This window comes from Somniosus microcephalus, chromosome 4 (genome assembly GCF_052327205.1).
Source record: "Somniosus microcephalus isolate GS21.2 chromosome 4, FLI_Smic_1.0, whole genome shotgun sequence".
In the NCBI taxonomy this organism is placed as follows: domain Eukaryota; kingdom Metazoa; phylum Chordata; class Chondrichthyes; order Squaliformes; family Somniosidae; genus Somniosus; species Somniosus microcephalus.
In genome coordinates, this window is record NC_140990.1 from 39,381,712 (window position 1) to 39,397,859 (window position 16,148).

General features: G+C 44.6%; 1 pseudogene across 1 annotated transcript in view; it reads left to right on the forward strand.

Annotated features, from left to right (window-relative positions):
• The window catches only part of LOC147118680 (uncharacterized), a 96,733-nt pseudogene that overhangs the window by 32,302 nt on the left and 48,283 nt on the right, over positions 1-16,148 (forward strand). The gene's annotated exons all lie outside the window — the stretch shown is intronic.

The window sequence follows — 16,148 nt, forward strand, 5'->3', positions numbered from 1 at the left end:
ATCTGATCAAAGTTTTCAGGATATTAAGGGGAACAGATAGGGTAGATAGAGAGAAACTAGTTCCGCTGGTTGGGGATTCTAGGACTGGGGGCATAGTCTAAAAATTAGAGCCAGACCTTTCAGGAGTGAAATTAGGAAACACTTCTACACACAAAGGGTGGTAGAAGTTTGGAAATCTCTTCCGCAAACGGCAATTGATGCGAGATCAATTGTTAATTTTAAATCTGAGATTGATAGGTTTTTGTTACCCAAAGGTATTAAGGGATATGGGCCAAAGGCGGGTGTATGGAGTTAGGTCGCAGATCAGCCATGATCTCATTGAATGGCGGAACAGGCTCGAGGGGCTGAATGGCCTCCACCTGTCCTATGTTCCTAACTAGTGATTTGTAAAGGTTCAGTGTAACTTCCTTGTTTTTGTATTCAATGGCCCTATTTACAAAGCCAAGTATCCCATATGCTTTCTGAACCGCGTCACCAACTTGCCGTGGCACTTTCAAAGATTTGTGAATATGGACCCCCAGGTCCTTCTGCTCTTGCACCCCCTCAAAATAGTCCCATTTAGATTATACGGCCTCTCCCTGTTGTTTCTCCCAAAGTGCATCACTTCACACTTATCCTCATTTAATTTCATCTGCCTTGTGTCTGCTCATTTCACAGTCTGTCTCTGTCCTTCTGAAGTCTGCTACTACTATGCTCACTATTTACTACGTTGCCAAGTTTTGTATCATCTGTAAACTTCAAACTTGTACACCTATACCCAAGTCCAGGTCAGTTCTATATAACAAGAAAAGCAATGGTCCTAATACCGACCCCTGGGGGAACCCGCTGCATACTTCCCTCCAGTCAGAAAAACATCCCTCAGCACTGCTCACTGTCTCCTCTCCCTTAGCCAATTATATACCCAAATTACCATCAGCCCTTTAATTCCCTGTGCTTCTATTTTCCGAGTAAGTCTCTTATGTGGTACTTTATCAAATGCCTTTTGAAAGTCCATATATACAACATCTGCTGCACTACCTTCATCAACCCTCCATTACTTCAAAGAACTCAATCAGGTTAGTCCCATATCCAAGGAGGATTGAAAGATTGTGGTCGGAGCTTCTGCTATCTCCACACTAGCTTCTCTCAGCAATCTAGGATGCATCGCATCTGGACCGGGTGACTTGTTAACTTTGAGTGATGACAACCTATTTAGCGCCTCCTTTCTATCCATTTTTATCCAATTTCTCTACTCCCCCTCCTCTGCTGCGACATTAATTTCATCCTCTTCTCTTGTGAAGACAGATGCTCAGTACTCATTCAGTACCTCAGTGATGTAAGCTACAGGCGGACCAAGTGATATACAAGGTTGACGCTGAGCTATAGTACAGATGACAGACTTCGATCGGAGGTTCAAAATGGTCTTTAGTCACAGGCCTGGGGAGAACCTTCTGAGACCGCTCTCAGATCCGACTCCACCAAAAGTTTAGTGAGTTATATTCTTATACATAATCTTATCAGTCATATCCTGCCCTAGGGGCGGGTACAAATCTATCAATCATAGTCTCTAGTATACCATTATATCCATTGCTTCTACTGCGTGACATTTTTATGCTTCATAGACATAGAAACATAGAAGATAGGAGCAGAAGTAGGCCATTCGGCCCCTCGAGCCTGCTCCACCATTCAGTGAGATCATGGCTGATCATCCAAATTCAGTACCCTGTCCCTGCTTTCTCCCCATATCCCTTGATTCCTTTAGCCTTAAGAAATATATCTAACTCCTTCTCGAATATATTTAATGAATTGGCCTCTACAGCCTTCTGTGGTAAAAAAATTCCACAGGTTCACCACTCTCTGGGTGAAGAAATTCCTCTTCATCTCTGTCCTAAATGGCTTACCCCTTATCCTTAGACTGTGACCCCTGGTTCTGGACTCCCCGACCATTGGGAACATCCTTCCTGCATCTAGTCTGTCTAGTCCTGTTACAATTTTATAAGTTTCAATAATTCTCCCCATATTCCGCAGTTAATCATGTTTTTTGCTTGTTTGACTTATTCCAACTCCTCTATCACCGTGGCCTTCTTATCTATTCTTGTAGTCTGGAGCCACAGTCATCCATTGTCTCTGCCAGATGGTCCGGCTCAATAACATGTTTTCACAAGATAACAGTTCTTGTTCAATCGGCCTACTGGTCCGAACTATCTCTGCAAAGCACAGCTTCTGACCTTGTAACCTGCTCCTGTTACTTCTGCAAGGCAAGCATATTTGCAATTAGTTCCACCAGACTTTGATGTAAGCCATTTTGTCTTTTAGACAACCATGTTGTAGCTTCACAAACAAGCGAAGGCCGCCTTGTTACTCAATTCTTATGTATGTTATCTTGTATACGTGCTGCCTTGCCTGGCTGTACAGACATCTTCCCCAATCTTCCCATGAGCCTCTCAGTCAATTAATCATGTTTTTAGAGCTTAGCTGGATAAATACAATAAATACAGACCTATATACCGTTTAACTCAGGGTATGAATTAATTCGTTACCTCCACCCTGTACACTGGTGCTACATTATACATATTCTAACATAAACTAATGTATGATATTAATTTGGTTACTGTGGTCCCCCCTTATGGCCCATTGGTCACCTTGACCCAATATGGCCAATATGCTACAGTTTAAGATTGTTTGCTATGAGTTCCCGTCACCCAGGTGGTACCAGCCCAGGGTGTCTAGTGCTCATACTTCCGCAATCCTAAACACAGTTTTCATAATAATTCTTCTCACGACCTACCCCTTGTTTGTTGGTGGTTAGCAACAGTCTTTCTTTCACCCCTTCCTTCTTTATTTGTTTGGTTACGACTTGTGCTAGGTTTTGGTTCTTTCGCCACTGGCAATATCCACAAAGTAATAACAAAAGGATCATTAATACGGCGCCTTGCACAACTACCAACAGGTGTGATATGATCCTTATCCAGGGGAGTATATCAACATTTAGCCCCCAGTTCCAGATCTAATTGTACCAAGGAGTTTCCGCTAATGTTGTACTAATGTATTTTTGTTGTTTCTTTAAGTCTTCTTCTATTTTATGACAATATACTTAAAATTTCCTTCGTTTTCTGCTGTAATTTCTTCCAAGCTTTTTCTTCCTCTAACTTAGGAATTGCCTTGGGCTCCGATATGACATAAGTTTCAACCTCTTTATTAAGTCCCATATTATGAAGTGACCAGGTTTTCCCTTCCTGTGGTCTTGGTGGGTGTATATATTGGTGTCCTATCTGTGTAGATATCTTTGGATCAAAACAAAAGTTTGGTTGGGGAATGGGACAAGTCAGACCTTGATATTCATATTTCTGTTCAGTTGTGGTGACACAAAATGTCCCGTTGTTCCTCGGTGCTACCCTTGTCCGGTGTATCCCTCTTGGGTGTACCTCAAGGGTGCAATTGGTGGATTTTGTGAATCCGCACTCGGATGTGTCTCCCTCGGTGGGGGTGTGTGTGCACACCCATGTCCTTCCCTTGTGGTGGCACCGTCCATTACCACCCCCCTTAAGATTCCATTCTTCTGGTTATTATCTTCATCCCTTTCCCAAATTGCCTTGGTAGGGACATCATGATATTCAACCCAACTCTCCCTTTGTATCTCTCCAATATTAATCACGTTGTATAGGGGCTGTCCCTCTCCTGGGAGTTGTGGGATGGCCAGTACAAAGCCACTCACCTTAGTCCATGGGGTCAGACAATTGCCTGCCCGGTATACTTGTCCCATTTTACGCCCCTTACATAGGCTTTTATTTGTGTCAATCCAAGGTTCCAGATCCTCATTAGTAATCCAATCAGAGATTTGTCCATTATCTATTTGCTTCATGTTATGTTGAGCATTCGACAATAGCCATGAGCCATACATGGCACATACTAATTCCTTATGGGTTTGGCGAGAAGCATTGTTAAGTCGATCAATAATTGTATTGATTGTTTCTGCATGGGGGGCTGCTATCTCTTCCACCCCCAACAATTGTGTTGTCGTTTGTTTTCCTGCCAGTGCCAATTGCTGGCTATTTCCAGTGGCTTGTTTTAGTAACTTCTCTATCTTTGCTTGTAGTTCTTCTTCTCCTTCGTTTACTCCTTCTGTGTCCAAGCTATTAACTGTTGCTAACCCGGCCACCTACCCTGCTCTGGCCATTTCCAATACTCCCTGTTTCTTACATCTCTGTAAGATAGATTTTCCCTGTGGACCCTCTAATTGTTTTACCCACAGGGAGTCCCATAATTGTTTTGTATGATTGTTACACATCGCGGGCATCTCAAAAGTACTCATATTAATAGCAAGCTTAATAAGGGAGTTTGAGCAGCTAGGGGCCAAATTAAAAAGCAGAACCACAAGTGTAATAATCTCTGGATTATTACCTGAGCCACGAGCGAATTTGGCTAGGACAAATAAAATTAGAGAGTTAAATGCGTGGCTCAAAGACTGGTGTGGGAGAAATGGGTTTTGCTTCCTGGGACACTGGCACCAGTACTGGGGCAGGAGGGAGCTGTTCCGTTGGGACGGGCTTCACTTGGCCAGTGCTGGGACTAGAGTCCTGGCGGATCATATAACTAGGGCTGTAGAGAGGGCTTTTAACTAACTAGTGGGGGGGAGGTTCCTAGAGAGCAAATAATAAAAATGACAACAGAGAAGGTCATAGACTTAGGTAGCAGTGGGGAAATTAAAAACCAGAGCGTGTCAGGAAGGGGCAGAAGGTATGGAGTAAAAGGTAAAGTAATAAAAAGGGCAAAAGCAGGAACTAAGTGTCACAAAACATCTTTGAAAGTTCTCTATCTGAATGCACATAGCATTCGTAGCAAAATAGACGAGTTAATGGCACAAATAACTACATATGGGTATGATCTTGTGGCCATTACAGAAACATGGCTGCAGGGTGACAATGCCTGGGAATTAAACATACCAGGTTATTTAACGATCAGGAAGGACAGGCAGGAAGGAAGGGGAGGTGGGGTGGCTATGTTAATAAAGGAAGGAATCACTGTAATACAGAGAAATGGTATTGGGTCAAAAGATCAGGATAATGAAACAGTTTGGGTGGAGGTAAGGAATAATAAGGGGAAAAAAACACTAGTGGGCATAGTCTATAGGCCTCCGAACAGTGGCAACTCTGTTGGACGGAGTATCAATCAGGAAATAGTTGAGGCTTGTAATAAGGGAACATCTATAATTATGGGGGATTTTAACTATCATATTAATTGGACAAATCAAATTGGGCAGGGCTGCCTTGAGGATGAGTTCATTGTGTGTATTAGGGATGGGTTTCTTGAGCAGTATGTAACTGAACCGACCAGGGGGCAAGCAACCTTAGATCTGGTCCTGTGTAACAAGACAGGATTAATTAAAAATGTCCTAGTAAAGGATCCCCTTGGAATGAGTGACCATAACATGGTTGAATTCCATATTCAATTAGAGTGTGAGAAGGTTGGATCTCAAACAAACGTGCTAAGCTTGAATAAAGGAGACTATGAAGGTATGAGAGCGGAATTGAGTAGAGTGGATTGGGAAAATAGATTAAAGGGTAAGACGATACATGATCAGCGGTGTACATTTAAGGAGTTATTTTACAACTTCCAAAATAAATATATTCCACTGAGAAGAAAAGGGTGTAAAAGAAAAGACAGCCATCCGTGGCTAAGTAAAGAAATTAAGGATAGTATTCGACTAAAAACAAGGGCATATAAGGTAGCCAAATCTAGTGGGAGGATAGAGGATTGGGAAAACTTTAAAAGACAGCAAAAAATAACAAAAAAAATTGATTAAGAAAGGGAAGATAGATTATGAAAGTAAATTAGCAAAAAATATAAAAACAGATAGTAAGAGTTTTTATAGTTATATAAAAAGAAAAAGGGTGGCTAAAGTAAATGTTGGTCCCTTAGAGGATGAGACTGGGAAATTAATGCTGGGAAATATGGAGATGGCAAAAACACTGAATGAATATTTTGTATCAGTCTTTACAGTGGAAGACACTAAGAATATCCCAACACTGGACAAACAGGGGGCTAAAGGGGGGGAGGAGCTAAACACGATCAAAATCACTAAGGAAGTGGTACTCGGTAAAATAATGGGACTCAAGGCGGATAAATCACTTGGACCTGATGGCTTACATCCTAGGGTCTTGAGGGAAGTGGCGGTAGGGATTGTGGATGCATTGGTAATAATTTTCCAAAACTCCCTGGACTCGGCAAAGGTCCCAGCAGACTGGAGAACTGCTAATGTAACACCCTTATTTAAAAAGGGCAGTAGACAGAAGGCTGGAAACTATAGACCGGTTAGCCTAACATCTGTGGTAGGTAAAATTTTGGAGTCCATTATTAAGGAGACAGTAAAAGGACATTTGGATAATCATAATTTAATAGGACAAAGTCAGCATGGTTTTATGAAGGGGAAGTCATGTTTGACAAATTTGCTGGAGTTCTTTGAGGAAGTAACATATAGGGTGGATAAAGGGGAACCAGTGGACGTAGTGTATTTAGACTTCCAAAAGGCATTTGACAAGGTGCCACACAGAAGATTATTGCTTAAGATAAAAAATCATGGGATTGGGGGTAATATTCTGGCATGGATAGAGGATTGGCTATCTAACAGAATGCAGAGAGTTGGGATAAATGGTTCATTCTCAGACCGGCAATCAGTAACTAGTGGTGTTCCGCAGGGGTCAGTGCTGATTCCCCAACTCTTTACAATCTATATTAACGATTTGGAGGAGGGGACCGAGTGTAACATATCAAAGTTTGCAGATGATACTAAGATGGGAGGGAAAGTAGTGAGTGAGGAGGACATAAAAAACCTGCAAGGGGACATAGACAGGCTAAGTAAGTGGGCAGAGATTTGGCAGATGGAATACAATACTGGAAAGTGTGAGGTTATGCACTTTGGCAGGAAAAATCGTAGAGCAAGTTATTATCTTAATGGCAAGAAACTGGAAAGTACTGAAGTACAAAGGGATCTGGGGGTCCTGGTGCACGAAACTCAAAAGGTTAGTATGCAGGTGCAGCAAGTGATTAAGAAGGCCAATGGAATGTTGGCTTTCATTGCTAGGGGGATAGAATATAAAAATAGGGAGGTATTGCTTCAGTTGTACAAGGTATTGGTGAGACCGCACCTGGAATACTGCATACAGTTTTGGTGTCCATACTTAAGAAAAGACATACTTGCTCTCGAGTCAGTACAAAGAAGGTTCACTCGGTTAACCCTGGGGATGAGGGGATTACATATGAGGAGAGGTTGAGTAGATTGGGACTCTACTCATTGGAGTTCAGAAGAATGAGAGGCGATCTTATTGAAACACATAAGATTGTGAAGGGGTTGGATCGGGTGGATGTGGGAGGATGTTTCCGATGGTGGGTGAAACTAGAACTAGGGGGCATAGTCTTAGAATAAGGGGCTGCTCTTTCAAAACTGAGATGAGGAGGAACTACTTCACTCAGAGGGTGGTAGGTCCATGGAATATGCTGCCCCAAAAAGCTGTAGAAGCTACATCATTACATAAATTTTAAACAGAAATAGACAGTTTCCTAGAAGTAAAGGGAATAAAGGGTTACGGGGAGCGGGCAGGAATTTGGACATGAGTCTAGGTTCGGATCGGACATGGCCCTGTGGGTAGCGGAGCGGGCCCAGGGGCCGTGTAGCCTGCTCCTGCTCCTATTTCGTGTGTCTAATTCTGTTACATTCAGGAGATGGTTCTGTGATAGTGGATTGGCGGTTAGGATCAGATCAGCCATGATCTTATTGAATGGTGGAGCAGGCTCGAGGGGCCGATTGGCCTACTCCTGCTCCTATTTCGTATGTTCTTATGTTCTTATTTAACTCTGTGTTAGACTGAAATACACCTCATCTTGTGTTTTTCTTGTTATTAAACCCCCTCGTGCTCCTTTTTCCATTGACGGGCACGTTAGTGGGTTGTGGATGGTGGCGGGATGGTTGTTGTACTAACCCCACGTTAGTGGGTTGTGGATGGTGGCGGGATGGTTGTTGTACTAACCCCACGTTAGTGGGGTTGTGGATGGTGGCGGGATGGTTGTTGTACTTGTTACGTCTTCCACACAGAAGGTGCCGTTTAAACACGCACCCCATTGTCCGGGGATCATCTTAACCACACACTCCGGTGGTAGCCCGCGTGATCCATCACCGTATCTGATCCCCCTACCACTCTCATCGTATGTACAGATTTCGTTACTACATACTGTAAATCCTGCTGGACAGCGCCTCTCTCCCTCTATATTCCCAACAGACTCAGGGCGTATACTTAACCATAAACTCCCGAGTTGCTCGCGCCTCCCACTAGACTCAGCGCTTGTACTTAGCCATATAATCCCAATGAGGGCGCAAACGATGCTCCACTTCACCTTCCTACGAGTTTATCGTTCCTGTAAAAATCGACAAAGGGACCAGTCTTCACCAGCCGATTAAAATTATTCTATTCTTATCCGTTCTATCAGTTCAAACTGTTGTACATCTTGTTCATTTCTTGGTCTGTGGCTCTGTTTCCAGATATACTTGAAGATTCAGACCACGGTGTATAACATTAACATCATGCACAGCCCTATCACTGATATATGGAGAAACTCCCCTTCCCATTCTTTATACCTTCGAGCATACTCCTCACTCTCCTCAAAAGGCACCATCTCTGGTTACTCATTGTCCTTGTTATATATCTTTAACTGAGTCCAGTGCTTCCACCTTCCTTTACCTGTTCCGGACTCCTCTATACAAACGCATGTGTCACTGTTCATCAATACTTCGTAAGGTCCTGACCATCTGGGTGCTAGCCCTGGTTTAGCTGGTATTATTTTTGCCATCACCTTGCTGCCTATTGCTGGGACCTCCTTCTGGTCGCCCCGTGTATCCTGTTCTAGATCCCGTATAACCTGTTGGTCTTTGGCCTCATGTCTGAGAGCGTGTAATTGCGTACACAATTGTTTAATAAATCTCCTAGTTCTATCCTTCAGGGGCCCGACATCCTCACCCCCGGTAGTGACTCCTTCCGGCAGTGTCATTGCTCGTCTGGTCATTAGTTCGAAAGGTGTCGGCCCCGTAGTTCTATTCGGAGTTGCTCTAAGTCTCATCAGTATACTCGGGAGTAACTCTGCCCATCCCTTCCCCGTGTCTTCTATTGCTTTAGCTAAGGATAATTTCAAAGTCCGGTTCATCCTTTCCACCATCCCTGAACTCTGAGGGTGGTATGGTATGTGGAACCTTTGTCTGATACCTAATAATGTGCATGTTTCCTTTATAACCTTCCCTGTAAAGTGCGTTCCCTGGTCTGAATCAATCTGCAGCGGGACCCCCCCATCGTGGTACTCCCTCCTCTGCCATTATTCGTGCTACTGTTGTTGCCGTACAATCTCTAGTGGCGAATGCTTCAACCCATCTAGTAAATTGATCTATTATTACCAAACAGTACATTCTTCCCTTTGATTTCGGTAGAGATCCAGTAAAGTCTTTCTGCAACTTCTCCCATGGGCCTCTTGGTCTCGGCTGATGTCCCCACTTTACCTTGACAGGTTTCCCTATGTTATACTGCGCACATATGGGGCAGTGTCTACAGAATCTGTCCACAGCTTGTTTCATTCCGGGTCACCACCAGCATCGCTGGAGGTTGTTTAACATATTGGATATACCTGTGTGTTGTCTACCATGGTACAATCCCATTAATTCTTGTTGTATACAGCTTGGTGTACATATTTGCTGCTCTTTCCTCCATATTCCACCCGCCCTTTCTCTTGCACCCCTTCATTCCCATAGCTGCTTCTCCTCCTGGGAGACTTCCTTATGCAATTTGGATATGTCTATATCCTCTGGTAATGCAGTAATAGCGGCTATGTCTATCTGCGTTTCTGGTTCTATTTTGATCCTGTTTACCGCTGCAGTCTGTTGCATTACCACCTTTCTGGCTGCACGATCCGCAGCTCTATTTCCCTTTTCTGTGGGGGAATTCCCTCGCTGATGGGCTTTTACCTTTATTACCGCCGTTTCAGTGGGTAACCCTGGGGCGGCTACCAATTTCTTTACTAAGTCCTCATGCTGTATGGGTTTGCCCCCCGAGGCGATGTACCCCCTTCTACTCCAGGCTGCCATATAATCATGTACTATGCCAAAAGCATAGCGGCTCTCGGTATAGATCTTCACCCGTTTTCCTTCTGCCAATTTTAATGCCTCTGTCAATGCCGTTAACTCGGCAGCTTGTGCTGAACTACCCCCTGGTAATCTTCCTTCCCTCTGGACGGTGCCGTCTCCCGTCACCACAGCCCAACCTGTGCTGAACTACCCCCGGGTAATCTTCCTTCCCTCTGGACGGTGCCGTCTCCCGTCACCACAGCCCAACCTGTGCTGAACTACCCCCGGGTAATCTTCCTTCCCTCTGGATGGTGCCATCTCCCATCACCACAGCCCAACCTGTGCTGAACTACCCCCGAGTAATCTTCCTTCCCTCTGGACGGTGCCGTCTCCCGTCACCACAGCCCAACCTGTCCGTGGTGTTCCGTTAACATATTTACGGGACCCGTCCACGTATAGCTCTAGGTCTGCCTCTGTCAAAGGTAATTCCCTGATCCTGTCTACATACTCTAATTCTTCTTCACTGGTGCAACAGTGTTCCTCTTCTTCCATTCCCATCATAGCTGCGAGGTTCTGGCTCATGTCTCTAACTAACTGTATAGATTCATCTTTGGGCAACAGGACAGCCTCCCAAGCAGCCTTCCGGCCGTTTGAGATGGTTTTTAATCATCTGGTGTTTAACAATTCCACTAAGGTGTGTTGTGTATGTAACACTATCTCCCCCGTCATTATCACAGGTTCACTCACTTTGACTGACCACCGTACACAATCAATCGCAGCAATGCATGTTGGTATACCGGCCACTATTGGGGATCTCCGTGTCAAATAGTAGGCTACGGGTCTCATGTAATCCCCATGCTTTTGTGCTACAACTGCACTATAATGTCCCCCGTGATTTTGACAAAAGATATGATATGGCCTCCCCATATCGGGTAACCCCAAGGCTGGTGCGGCAGTCAGTGCTTGTTTTAATTTAGTAAAGGCTTCCACCTGTAACTCTGTCCATTCAGTGGGTTCTTCTGCTGCTTTTCCCCCTTTGGTCAATTCATACAAAGGTGCAGCTAGTTGTGAGAATCCTTCAATAAAATTCCTGCTGTAATTGAATAGTCCCAGGACTTGTCGCACTCCCCTCATAGTTACAGGTTTGGGCATATCGTTTATGGCCCACTTCCGACCCTCTGGCATGGCTCTCTTGCCCATGCTGATATTATGGGTTACCTCTGATTTCCCTACTTGAGCTTTGGTGGGGTTTACTTTAAATCCTGCATCCCGAGTGCTTTCAGAATTTTGGACAAGGCTTTAACATGCCCCTGAGTGTTCTTGGAGGCTGTCAGTAAATCGTCGACATACTGCAACACCGTACTGCCGTCCTCCTCTAATTCTACTTTCTCCAGGGCCTTGGCCATGTGTCGGTGGAATATAGCTGGACTATTATGGAACCCTTGAGGGACCCTCGTCCAAGTATATTGTTTCCCATCTAGTGCGAAGGCAAATTTCTCTTGCGATTCATTGTCCAATGGTATGGACCAGAATCCGTTTGCAATATCTAGTACTGTAAAAATTTTGTCTTCGGGTTTTAGCCCATTAAAAATTGTAGCAGGGCTTGTCACTATCGGGTATTCCTTTGGGGTCACCTTATTTAGTGCCGTATAATCTATTGTCAGTCGATATGATGCATCTGGTTTCCTTACTGGTCATACCGGGGAATTAGTTTCGGATATTGTTTCTCGTAAGATTCCCTGTTTGGTTAATTCCAACACTATGTCCCGCACTGCTGCTTTGGCTTCCTCCTTTAAAGGATATTGTTTATGTGGGCGATGCATTGGTCCCGGTATTTTTACCGGGGGGGTTTGGACTAATCCACAATCTTGTCTATGTGTTGCCCACACCCCAATATACTCTCTGCATGGGATCGCCCATAGTCCATTCTTATCCCATTCCGGGTCTATAATCTTAATTGCTCCTACCCGATCTGTTTTGTTTCCCGGGGCCGTTTGTTTGTTCGACTTGTGATCCGGTGGCCAGATCACTTTATTCACTTTAGGGTCGATTAAATCTCCTACTTCCCGCAGTAAGTCTATCCCTAGGATTGTTCCTTCAGTATTCTCGCATACCCACAAATGTGTAGGTATTATTATACATCCAATTTCTAATAGAATTGTTTCGCTCTTATAAGCCTTAAGTCTTCTTCCCCCTATTACCGCCACATTAATCGAAAGTTTAGTTTGGGGCAAGGGTAAATCTGCCAGTGAGATTGAGGCTCCAGTGTCTATCAACATTTTACACTGCCGGCCCCCTACCAATGCGTTAACAAACATCCTTGGATCCTCCTCACCATTCTCCCCGAGGGCCGCTACCTTTCATTTAATATTCAACTTCTTCATCATGTCTCTCCTTTGCCTCGTAGTGCACACATCGCCTTCTTCCCCATCCTCTGAATCAGACCCATATCACCTCTCACCCCGGGTATTTTTCCAGTTACTATATTCCCTAAGCTCCCTTTCTTCCCTATCCCTTCATCGCTGTCTCTCCCTATCTCTATCTCTGTCTCTATCCCTTTCCTCCTGTTCCTCTTTTTCTTCTCTCATCCATCTTTTAAAATCCTCCCTTCCCCCATTTCCTCCGGGCTGTCCTCTTTGGGGAACCCCCCTTTGGTTCGGCCCCTGACCTTCCCTTCCTCCCCCTTTCTTCCAACAGTCTGATTTCTTATGTCCTGGCTTGTTACAATTATAGCAAGTTGGTTTTGGGTCCGATGCTGGTCTGACATCTCTTCTCTGCTTCTGTTTGCATTCTTTAGCAAAATGTCCCTCTTCCCCACAAGCATAACAGCTTGCTATCCCCACTGCTTCCTCTTGTTCCCCCAACTCTTCTGCGGCAGCTATCTTAGCCTTTTGCATGTTATCTACTTCGGTCACCCACCTAATTAAATCCTCATAGTTGTTCATTGTAACAACTCCTAATCGTATGGCTGCCTGATGTGCGGGACCGAGTGCGGCTTTAAATGATTGCAGGAAACATTGGTTCTCTGTGGTGTGGTTTAGGATGCCGGAACATCGCACAAACCTTTCCCATTTCTGTTTGCTATAGTCTACGGCAGATTCCCCCATATCCCGAGTTATATTGGGTGTGGCTGCCCAATTTACTGGGGCCTGTCCCATAACCTCCTGTACTGCTCACTTCAAGGCCTCGTAGTGTTGGTCTGACTGTTGCAGGGCAGGATTATACTTTAGGCACCAAGTCCCGTCCCTGAAATTCAAGGGTAATTGATCCCAACGGTCATCCAAAATTTTTGCTCGCACCAACTGGTTTATATCTTTATTGTGTAAATTATGACTGATCCTCAATTCCCTCATCTCTTGCCAAAATGGGTAGTTAATCCCCCAATGTTGCAGCTGGGGTAATTTATCCACCAGCATTTGTCTCTCTAAGGGTTTAAAGGGCTGGTAGGTGGTTCGAATTATCTGGGGTCCTGCCGGAACTGTGGGGACCGCTGGGATTTCCGGGTTTCCTCCTGCCGCGGGGACCATGGTGGTACCGGGGATCTCTGGGTGTCCTGGGATTACTTCAGTTTTTACCGGGGCTGTTTTTACCGCGCGGTGCACTGGATTATAGGGTGGTGGGAGATTATTTTCTTCTGGCCAGGGCAGTGGCTCCGGCCAGTCCCTCTCCTTACTGTCTCCTGCTGTTTCCTTTTCTAACCCACCCCCATCTATATTACCTTCTTCTGGTAGTTTTGGGTATACAGGTGTACTGCTGGAGCCGGCCGCCGCCACCGGGTGTCCCTTCCCTCTTGGTTTGGGAGTTGTTACTTCTTTCTCTTCCCTTTCCCCCTCTCCCTTCTGTTTCAACTCCTTACATTGTTTCTGGTAACAAGCTAAGATTACCATTCCCCCTTTTCTCTCTTTATCTTTGGTTTGTCTCTTCCACCAAGCCCTTTGTCTTTTCGCGCTGTCTTCGGGATCCCATCCTTTCTTTTTCATGAACTCGATAAGTTTCTGGTTTTTATCTGCTACATAGCGAGTGACGGAGCCGGGATCTCCCCAAGGAGACGGTCCCTCCTCCTTTATTTCTGCAACCTTTTGAGGCATTCTATATAACTTCTGACTTACTTCTCAATGGTTCTTATGTTACTCTATCATTCACCCACACACACTTATTTTGCGCACACTCACTCGTCACGGGAACATGATCCTGTGGTGTTTAGTTCCCTACACCTACTTCATCCTGGCCATCACGTGGGACTACGTCCTCTTAATTCAGGCTCAGGCTAGGTGTTTGGGATAATCAACCACCCTTGTCCGTGTCGATCACCCCGTGACTCCCAAGGATCCACTATTCGTAGGACTTTACCACCTATTGAGCCGTCTATCTGAACTAGAGGATTTTGCTGCCTTCCCGGCTTATTTAGAGGATTCGCCGGCTCACCAGACCGCATCCCTTTCTCGAGTCTGTCTCCCTATGTCCTTTGAATCACAGCCTTACCAGATCTCACAGTATGTTCGGAGCTTTCTAATTTATGGGTGGTAATTTAAAACGTACTCACCCTTCTTAGCTCAATGTTCCCGTGGACCGGTCAGAGTCTGCGATCCTGCCAGCTACGCCAATTGATGTATCTGAAAAGTGGACCTGGTGATATGCCAAGTCGACACTTAACCCTTTCCCCTGCAGAGCGGACTAAGTGATATACAAAGTCGACGCTCAGCTATGTACGGATGACAGACTTCGATTGGAGGTTCAAAACAGTCTTTATTCACAGGCCTGGGGAGAACCTTCTGGGATCCCTCTCAGATCCGACTCCACCAATATCCTAGCAACGTTCACAATTGTACAAAAATCAAACCCCTGCCCTAGGGGCGGGTGCAAAGCTTATCAGCATATACAGATTTATTGCTGAATGGCAATTATAAACCATGACATTTCATCCTTCCAGCCGCTTACAAATCACAGTTCTGTTATCAGTTGGTCCCGTGGCTTTCTGTGACTGTGGCCTCATCTTAATCTATTGCTTTACAACCGTCCTTTGTCTCTAGCCAGGTGGTTTGTTCGTTAACATGCTTTCTTAAGATAACAGTCCTTGTTAATATCTCTGCAAAGCACAGATTCTGACCTTGTCTCATGTTACTTCTGCAAAGCAAGCACATTATAATTAGTCCCACCAGACTTTGATGTAATGGAACCCTGTTGTGGGTTTGCAAACAAACAAATTCTTATGTATGTTATCTTGTATATGTGTTGCCTCGCCTGGCCGAACAGACATACTCCCCAATCTTCCCACGGGCCTCTCAGTCAATTAATCCTGTTTTTAGAGCTTAGCTGGATAAATACAATAAGTACAGACCTATATACCGTTTTAACTCAGGGTATGAATTGATTCGCTACCTCCACCCTGTACATTGGTGCTACATTATACATATTCTAACATAAACTAAAGTATAATATTAATTTGCTTACTACATACACAGCGAGTGGTTAGGATCTGGAATGCACTGCCTGAAAGGGTGGTGGAGGCAGATTCAATCACAGCTTTCAAAAGGGAATTGGATAAGTATCTGAAAGAAAAATATTTGCAGGGCTACGGGGAAAGGGTGGGGGAGTGGGACTAGCTGAAGTGGTCTTGCAGAGAGCTGGCACGGGCTTGATGGGCCGAATGGCCTCCTTCTGTGCTGTAACCATTCTATGATTCTAAGCTTATATTGTGGTTAGTAACAGACAAACTCTGTTCTTTCCCCTGATCTGACTACAGATTCCAACCAGTCGATTCAGTGAATGAAATGACTTATCAGTATTGCCATGGCGACCTGTCTGCAGTGAAATGCCTGTTTGAGTTTCTAACTCAAACTAAACTTCTCTTTCCCATAATACACATTATATCAGACATTTTACCTCAATGTATTTTAACCGTGTTATGTTAATATCTTTAAAATCTACAGGGAGATCAGATACACAAATCTGTAAAAGTTGGAGGATAAGTTTATAAAATGGTTTAAAAATGTTACCCGGGGTTTTTTATAAATGGGGCGGAGAAAACAAACTCATCGGTTCGGCTGCAGTTAGAATAAGTTTTGGGCAT